Source organism: Gracilinanus agilis, chromosome 2 (genome assembly GCF_016433145.1).
Source record: "Gracilinanus agilis isolate LMUSP501 chromosome 2, AgileGrace, whole genome shotgun sequence".
In the NCBI taxonomy this organism is placed as follows: domain Eukaryota; kingdom Metazoa; phylum Chordata; class Mammalia; order Didelphimorphia; family Didelphidae; genus Gracilinanus; species Gracilinanus agilis.
In genome coordinates this window covers 257,431,534-257,441,563 of record NC_058131.1, presented here as the reverse complement: position 1 = coordinate 257,441,563, position 10,030 = coordinate 257,431,534, and positions in this window count along the sequence as shown.

Below are 10,030 nucleotides of genomic sequence, written 5' to 3'. Positions count from 1 at the left end.
CTCTTGGGAAGCCACTACCTAATAACCACAGATAAAAGGAGGACTCCTATGGGGACTTGAGAAAGGGATCCCACATTGAACTCCCTCTTTCACTCAATCTACATATTTCAGGATCTTCTTTTTACAATTGGCAGAGCCAGCTAAGGAATCCGAATCCAATCCATTAACAACTAAAAAGCCATATACTCAGTCTTTGTGAAAGTCTCTAGGGTAGCCATTTTTGAAGTTTGAGTTCTCCTATGGTACCACCAGAGAGCCAAACTTCAGCCAGGCTAAAAGACTGAGAAGAAAAAAAAAATACAAGCAGTGAACACTGGATGTATCTCTAGGAAGAGTGATGTTTATACTAAGTAGCTACACAGTCTTTCTATACAGTTTTTGGGGTTGGGTCTACACTTTATGGATAGTAACAGTTCCCCAATATCTGCTAGATATCTAAAGGCTATATGATTCATATCAATGGCTTAAAATTAACCTGGAAGAAATTGTTGCCTTTGTGCCCAGAATAGCTGTTTTAATATCACTGTTGCAATTCTATTGGTCCCTAAGGAAGATAAACATTTTTGGACAGAGTGATGAAAATATGGCATTAGTTAAGGCACTAAGTAAGGAAATTGGACATCAGATGGAAATCAATAAGCAACTGAAAGAAGGAAAAGATAATGGGGTACAGAAAATTATGTGTGTAGAACTAGCAGATGGGTCAAATCAGAAAGAAGATAAGGCAAAGGCAAAGCAAGAACAGACACAGGGCTGAAGTAGTAGTCCTGATTTTACCAATATGCAATAGAACTGTAGTCCAACCAGACTCGGGAGTACTCCATGTGAAGAGTCACAAACCATTCACTAGTGGAGACCTTGTCAAATGTAGTGCAAAGGGTACAAACAACTCTGCAAAAAGCTAACTGGAGAATATCTGACAGTTAAGAGGGTTTAGAACCCTGACTAGAGGCAGTTGATCCAGGCGGCTCAGTCAGAGCCGAAGGATCAACTGAGCTCAGTCTTTTGGGGCTGAATCCTGGCTTTGATTCTGTAGCTTTTCTCATGCGATTTTGTAGCTTAGCTAATTCCTCTGGATCTCCCTGACCTTCCCTATTTCCTTAAAATAGTTTTTAAATAAAAATAGGTTTTAGTTTTAAAATAGGTTTTAGTTTTAAGTTTAGTTTTAGTTTAGTTGTAATAGGGAATAAAAGAAATGGATGGGGTCTGTGGGTCCCTAAGTCAGTATGTGGGAAAGGAGGGTACAATAGTGGAGGTAGTAAATTGAGGTGGTAGGAGAGATGTAAGGGAATGGCTGAGTTTAGGGAAATATAAGATGATGAAGTAGAATGAGTGGCAAGGGGAGAGGATGAGGTAGCTGGGCAGGAAGCTGCAACAGGGAGACACAGACTGGGTACACAGGCTTGAGACAGAGGACACTGAAGGGAAACAGGCTGAACCCTTCCAGGTAGGAAGGGCACTTCTACAGACAAAAGGTTATGGCCAGCCAGAAATGGTTTGAAACTAACTAGAGGGCTTTCTAGTCAGTTTCTCAGGTTCACAAAGAAAGAGTCCCAAGGCTCTTCCCTGTCTGTGAAATAGAAGGGCTTCTCAGAGGAAGTATAGAGATCACCACTTCCTCAAAGATGGACACCTCCAACTCCCTTCAGGACCCAGAGAGAAACTATTCCTTTCTCTCCTCATCCCTCTTTTATCATTCAACCAATGATTTAGCAAAAGGTTTGATTAAATGACAACAGGGTTTATTAAGTTTCAGGGTTGATTATAAAGGACAGAGGGATTCAACCGCCTAGGTAGAAGCTCCAGGTGGGGGAGGGACACAGGAATGGGAGACTGAGAAAGGGCCTGCCCTCAGTCGGGGGAGGTTTTGTTGCCTTTAAGGTTAGGGAAGTTACAATGAATGAGGAGATAATTTGTATCAAGGGTAAGCCCTACTTGAGTATGGGGAAAACTAAGTCTTCAAAGTTTGATTGCTACCACCCAAATCCACCCTTCTCCCAAACCCACAGGAAATTAGTAAAGGAAAAGGGGCTTGAAATAGGGAAGGTCAGGAGATCCAGAGGAATTAGCTAAGCTACAAAATCTCAAGAGAAAAACCACAGAATCAAGGCCAGATTTCAGCCCCAAAAGACTGAGCTCAGTTGACCCTTCTGGTCTGACTGAACATCCCAGATCAACTGCCTCTAGTCATGGTTCTAAATCCTCTTAACTGCCAGAAATTCTCCAGTTAGCCTTTTGCAGAGTTGTTTGCACCTTTGCACGACATTTGACATTTTAAAGAAATGGATGCCTGCTTTCTACATGGACCCATTCGAGGCAATCAATCAATATAAATGGCTGTGCATCTATACGATCCTTCATTCAAAGACATTGACATTCTTCTCTCTGAGTTATTTGCACCCATTTGAGAGGACTCAGTTCATACAAGAAACAAGAAGCAACCCAAATTTAGCCTCTTGGCCACAAGAATAAAAAGATCTGGAATTATCCTTACATGGGAACATGGCTTTCTTAAGGTGATGCTGAGAAGATTTGGCAGAAGCAATGAAAATTCATGCCAAGCATCCTGACTGCTGGGTATGGTTTGAGAAACTGAGGCAAAAGGAAGGAGAGCATCCAAGCATGTTCACCATGGGGAAAATATCCTTGAGTTCCAATATATGTCAGAGAATAACTTGCAACACATAAGACAACACTTTATTAAGGGTGGCTCTCTCTCCATATAAACATACTTTCATTTGCATTGCCTGGAGTGGGAACCATTAGCTTTGGAAGACCTTAGAAAGACTGCATCATATATACATACATCAAATGACAGAGAACCAAAAACCAAGAAGTACACAAAGAGAAAGAAGAGATCATTGCTGATATGAAGAAGCAGCTAAAGGAAACAAAAGCTACATTGAAACAAAAAGATATTGAAAAGATCAAAAATATGGCTTTGCAAACCCAAAATATGAGAAACCAGGGACAACAAAGACAAAAAACACCAACAAATGCTTTCTTTGCCATACATTTGGTCATATTATTAAAGATTGTTATAAGTCCCAAATAAATTTTAACAACAGGAACAATAACAACAGAAGAGGGACCTATACAAATTCAAGATACAATTACAACAATAATAGGTATAATAAATTAAAATACTGTGAGCATAATTGCAGAAGCTCTAATATTCTGAGTTTGAGCACAATGGAAAAGTATATTTCCCAGGGGGCCAGGCCACGTTATTCTCAAATAGCATCACAAAAATCAGGAAAACTTATGAATCAAGGAAGCAGTCTTAGCACTGGAAACAAAAGAGGAAGGATGGCTCTAACCTTGCTTTGTAAAAGTGTCCCTTTTACTTGAAGGGCTCAGTCTGTTTCCCTTCAGTGTGTTGTCTCTAACTTGAGTATCCAGTCTGTGGTTCCCTGCTGCTGTTGCCTGCCTTAGATTAACTCATCCTCTCCCTTGCAACTCTTTATACCTCAGTTTTTATATTCCCTAAACTCAGACATTTCCTTAGTTCTCCTATCACCTCAACTACCAACCTTCACTATTGTACCTTCCTCATCCATTTTATTGCCTTAGGCATTCACAAACCCTATCCACAGTGCCTATCCTCAATCCCAACCATACCTCTGCCTTAATTTCCCTACTAACTAGCCTATGGTAACTTGCCTTGAATAATTACCTATTCCAACCAGCTACTACCTATAGCCTAAGCCCCTTATTACCTCCCTGCAATATTCCCTTATTACATCTGGTGAGCAGAGTTAACAAAGAAACCTACAATCTTATGATCCAACAAAAATGAATCTGGCAAGAAGTTTATTTTAGGCAGTCTTTTTTCTTATTGGCTTGATCACTTATGCAAGGTTTATACAACTTTTGTCTAGTGAAGGTCCCAAATCTAGTACAACAAATGCTAGAAATATATGATTATTATAAATGGTTTGCCTTTACACTAGCAGAGTGGATATGTTTCATCCCCACGGCTGTTGCAATTATCCTATCTCTCTGGCACTTCCTCATAATCTCTAAGGCAGTTCTGACTCACCTATACAATTATTTCAAGGCATCTCCACCAAAAACTGATAATGAATCCACGGAACTAGTAGAGAATATCAAGCTACTGTTCCAAGCGTTGAAACAAATTCGAGAGGGCAAAGAACTAGACAAGCACACGATCCTCCAATTGGAAATTGTGGAATCCAAATTTTTAGGACATGATAACACCAAAAAAGATCAACCTATCCAAAATGCTGTAGTATCTGTATTACTTATTTTGGACAGGACTATTGTTCAACCAGGAGAGGTGGTGGTGCACATAAAGACATACAAGGCATTCACTCCTAGCGATATGGAAGTTCTGAAAAGGCGATTCCCCAAATTCTATGAAAAACCTTTAAAGAGCCTGAAGGAGTTAAAAAGGATGTTCACTTTGTTTAACCTTAGTTTTGATGACGTAGAATTTCTTTTGGTTGAATTTTACTCTCCCGCAGAAAAGGAAAAATTCCTCAATGAAACTAGGACAAATCCCAATTTGGAATCGTGGCCACAGGTTCACCAAGACCTTGATTTTACACAACACGCTAATATGAGATATTTAATGAGATGCAGAGCAGATTTAATCAAAGCAATGAGATTGCATGCAAAAATACCAAATGCATGGCAAAAATTCGAAAAACTGAAGCAAGGGGAAGAAGAACACCTGAGTAATTTTTTGGATAGGGTCATTGAAGCTTGCAGAAACGATTCTTGGACTTAGAAGCACACATGCCCAGGATACAATTGACCACATAAGGAGACAGTTTGTAAAGGGAACCTAGCTTGAGAGAATTTCTCCTATACCATTCTCTCTATAGCTAGCACCTTCCTCCATCTATCATCTATACTAGCTACAGCCCCTTATTCTTTACAGTTGGTGAGCACAGTCTTAGGCAAGAATCTACAATAAATAATAACTTCAAAATGGCTATAGCTAGAATGGCTTTTATTATCAGTAGTTTTACCCTGCTTTTATGGACAGTGACACAGGGAGCCTTTGACTTTTGGTTTCACAAGGTTCCCCAGTTTATCCTTAAGATGCTACATATTTACGATTATTACTGGTGGTGTGTGATGACCCTAGAAGAGCTTATTTGTTTTATTCCTACATCGACTGCTATTATATTTGCTGTCTTCCAGGGTTTAAAAGTATTCAAAGAAGTCTATGGGAATTTAAAACCAATTCAACTAGTGCTGCTAATAATCCAAATGTAACATTAACCCAAGAGGTGTTAGATCAGATTAGGCTATTGGTCCAAGTGGTAAAACAAATCAGAGAGGGCAAAGAATTGGATGATCACACCATCCTCCAATTGGAGGTCATTGAGTCCAGGCATATGGGTACAGGCTTAAGTGCAATAAATAAGTCAACAGGGGCAGCTGGGTAGCTCAGTGGAGTGAGAGTCAGGCCTAGAGACAGGAGGTCCTAGGTTCAAACCCGGCCTCAGCCACTTCCCAGCTGTGTGACCCTGGGCAAGTCACTTGACCCCCATTGCCCACCCTTACCAATCTTCCACCTATGAGACAATACACCGAAGTACAAGGGTTTAAAAATAAATAAATAAATAAACAAATAAATAAACAAATAAATAAATAAATAAGCAAACAAACAAATAAATAAATAAACAAACAAACAAATAAATAAATAAATAAGTCAACAGAGGACAAGACTTCAGAGACTGAGACTACTATCTCTGTGCTTCCTATAATTGATCGGACAATTTTGCAGCCAGAAGGGGGTATACTGCGTGTAAAATCATATAAGGCTTTCACCCCAAATGATCTAGAAGTCCTCAGACACCATTTTCCAAAATTCTACCTAAGTCCTTTCAAGTCGATAAAGGAAATGAAAAGAGCCTCTACTCTTTTCAATCCTAGTTTTGGGGACGTAGAATTTCTGTTTGAGGAGTTCTTTTCACCCTCAGAGAAGGATAATTTTTTAAATGAAACCTGGACCAATCCGAACTTGACATCATGGCCAACCAAGCACCAGGATCTAGACCTTATCTCACATGCCAACATGAGGTGCCTGTTGCAATGCAGGACGGATTTGCTTGAAGCAATGCGTCTGCATGAAAAATGCCTGAATTCATGGTCAAAGTTTGAAAAGTTAAGACGGGGAAGGTGAACATCCCAGGAACTTCCTGGACAAATTAATTGAATTGGCAGAGACAGTCTTAGGGCTCAGAGACATCCAGGCACCAGAGACAGTTGACCATATCAGAAGACAGTTTATAATAGGTGCACTACTGCCTATTCAAACATACTTTAGGCAGAGCTGTTCCCAAAGGGAAACATTATCCCTAGAATAAGGCAGCATGCATCCTACATCCATGACTCCAAGGCTAGAGATATAAAGGCTGCTAGGCAAAACAATTCAGAGAAGGACATAATAATTTCTGACTTAAAGAAACAACTAAAGCAGGCAAAAAAGGATAAGAACATAGAGGAGATAAAAAACTTCGCTCTCCAGGCCAGCAGGGGGCATAGTCAGTTTAGGCAGCCCAACAACATCAGGCCCAAAATTGCATCTTGCCAGTGCTATATATGTAGTGCCCAAGGTCATTTAGTTCATCAATGCCACTACAAACAACAAATTGACTTTGACAAAAGCAACAACAACAGCTCTAACCAGAGGAATGGCAATACTAGGAAGACCTACTATAATTTCAGATGGTCAAACAAATAAGGAAGAGTAGAGAGTTCCAAACACACTGACCATGCATGAAAGAAATTTAGTCTCCTTCCCTGGATCAGATGGAGAGATATTTGAAGGAAGGGGAGATTCCTAAGAATTTATGAAGCCATGCTCTAATGTTGAATGGCACAACCATCAATGGCATTTATGACTTGGATCTAGGATCAGTGGATGTTTCTGATAAACTGGGCAAAGGAGAGCAAATGTCTTTTACAAGCTGCACAGAAGACAATGACATTTCTGTTGCAGAAGACCAAGAATGGGTAGACATAATGCAAATGCTCAAAGAGATTTATGGGGCAGAAGAGGATGACTATAAAAGGGGTCAGCTTACACATTCCACCTCAATATGATTGGATGTGAAGCAAAAGGGCTATGCAGGAATATGCAATAGCTTGTCTGCAGAAGCATTGCAATCCTGTTTGAAGTTATCAACATCTCAAACTCCTGTCTTTATTCCAAGTTTAAACCAACAGAATAGCTTGGATAAAGAAGAAAGCAGTAGGGATTTACAGTGTATTCACAAAGGGATATCATTTGTAACCCTAAAGGAGTTATGTCTCAAAGTGCTACACCATTCTCTTGCTCTAGACATGAAAAATCAAAATGTAGTTAGAGAGACTGGCAAACGAATGTTGAGAAAGGCTTGACTTTTACTGAGCAGAGCAATGTGTTACTGGGTGAGAGTAGTAACATAGGTAAACCAATAACTACTTTTCTGAATCCCCATGCTGATGAATTCAAACCTAAAGCTTGGGTGAGAGAGAGTCATCATCTGTCATCTCAAGTAATTAATGAGTTCAGTACTGACATCACTGAGAACTGCTCAGTGGCTGAACATAGCAAAGTTCCAACTTCAGCAACACAGACTGCAGGGCTGGATAGTGAACTCCAAACAGTCTTTGAGTTGGGAGAAATTCACCAGAAGTGTTCAAGGGAATACATACTATCTTTCAAACACACCTGGATACATCTAATGGGAAAGCTCCTACTCTTGGAGACTGTGAAACTCAGAACACCAGAGTAGGAGGAAACAGTAGTAAACCTCTACCTTTTCAGCCCTTAGCTAGTTTCAACCTGAGAATTCCATGAGCCTAGCTGAAGACATCTTAGTAACCAAGGTTACTCACAGACCTACTCTGAGTGAGAGAGGCAGTCTGCTCTCTAAGTCAACATTCTATTTCAACTCTCCCAGTGATAGAGCTTCTGGAGCTGGTGCAGAAGCTTCTGTTTTGACTGGCTATAGTGACACAAGACTTGATGGAGTGCTTGTGCAAGAACATACGCATGACTGGAACCAAAATAAGAGCACACAATCTAAATCTCTATTACCTCTAGTCCCAGTTAAGTCCAGTAGACACAAGGAACCCCTAGTTAGCCTGGAAATTTTTTTTGGGGGGGGGCTACAGTGCACTTTTGGACACTGGGGCAATGGTTTCTATTTTCCAGAAGGCTCTAGAAGGATGCAAATATCAGGGAAGTCTGAGGGTGAGAGGTGCTTCAGGGCTAGTACAACAAGTCCCAAAGATTAAGGCCAAAATGGTAAAACTCAGCCCTCTAACTCTCAATCACACTTTTCTGTTAATGCCATCATGTCCTTCCAATCTCATTGGGAGGAACCTTTTATGTAAATTAGTTGCTACCATCCAATGCCAAACAGATGGGCAGATCTACCTCTATTTACCTAAGAGATCTCTGAAACATCATCCCATATTGTTTTTAGACCCATGCAGTAAGGAACCAATTTACCATCAAGGTATCCGTGAATATCAGGTTCCTGATGACACTACAGATTATGTATGGGCTAAAACAACAACATTGGCAGAATTTTGTCTGCAGAGCCTGTAAGGATAGAAGTCAAAGAGGGAATACCACTATGAATTCCTTAGTTTAAATTGAGCTAAGAAGCTACCGAAGGTGTGAAACCCATCGTAGAGAGTCTTTTAGAGCAAGGAATTCTAAGATATGGCTTCTCACAGTATAACAGCCTTATTATGTCTATGAAGAAAGCAAAATTTACTCATGATGGGAAGACTCAATGGCAATTGGTACAAGATCTAAGAGCTGTTAATAACCACATGAAGAAGACCTATGTAGAGGTTCCTAGTCCATCTCAGATCATAACAGCAATACCAAACACAGCTGCTTGGTTTACCATCATCAATCTCTGTTCAGTCTATTTTTCTGTTCCCCTGCACAGAGACAGCCATTCACCTTCTCATGAAAAGGAAAATCCATTTTGTGGACCAGGCTTCCACAGGGATTTGTAGATTCGGCATCAATGTTCTGCCAAGTCTTGCAGAGAGACCTTGAGTCGATCACTTTCCAAGACAGCAAGATGGTGCATTATGTGGATGACATCCTACTAATGTCTCCATCAGCTTCCATTTGCCAAAGAGACAGCGTGTACTTGTTCAAAGAGCTAGGCAAATGAGGTCATAAGGTGTCCAAACCAAAACTCCAGTGGGTAAAAGACAAAGTCGAGTATTTAGGGTTCGTCTTAGAAAAGGACACCAGGAGTATTTCCCAGAAGAGGACACAGGACATACAGAAGTTGAGCTTGCCAAAGACCAAGAGGCAGCTCAGGGCAATAATAGGAGTAACAAGCTTCTGTAGAAACTGGATTCTAGGTTATGCTCTCATAGCTAAACCTCTGATAGAGCTAACCAGAAAGGAAGTTCCAGAGCTGTTGAAATTAACCAAGGAGCATATCCATGTCATTCAAAAGCTCAAAGTGCTAACTCTATCAGCACAGGCCCTAGGCATCCCTAATCATGAAAAAACATTCTTATTCTATGTTCATGAGGATAAAGAGATTGCCTCCAGTGTTCTTACACAATCATTTGGGAATACCTTCAGACCCATTGAATATTATATCTCAAATCTAGATTTGGTCATCTGTGGAATGCCAAGTTGTTTAAAAGCTATTGCTGCTGTAGCCATCATGGTACAAAAATCAGTTTTCTTGGTATTAGGGGGTGAGTTGAGAGAATTTTCCCCACATCAAGTGGAATCTACACTCAGGAATACTACTCTTCAAGCTTTCACTTCCCAAAGGTTATCACAATACCAAACAATCCTGTTGGTTGATGAGAACATTACGTTTTACTGGTGCTAAAGTTTAAATCCTGCAACTCTGATTCCAGATTTACCTCTAGAAGGAGAAAGTTTACACAGCTTTGAAGATGCACTTGATATCGTGCACAAGACTAGGGAAGACTTATACAGTACACCTATGAATAATCCCAATTTAACACTCTTCACAGATGGGTCATCTTTCATGGCAGACAATCAGAGATT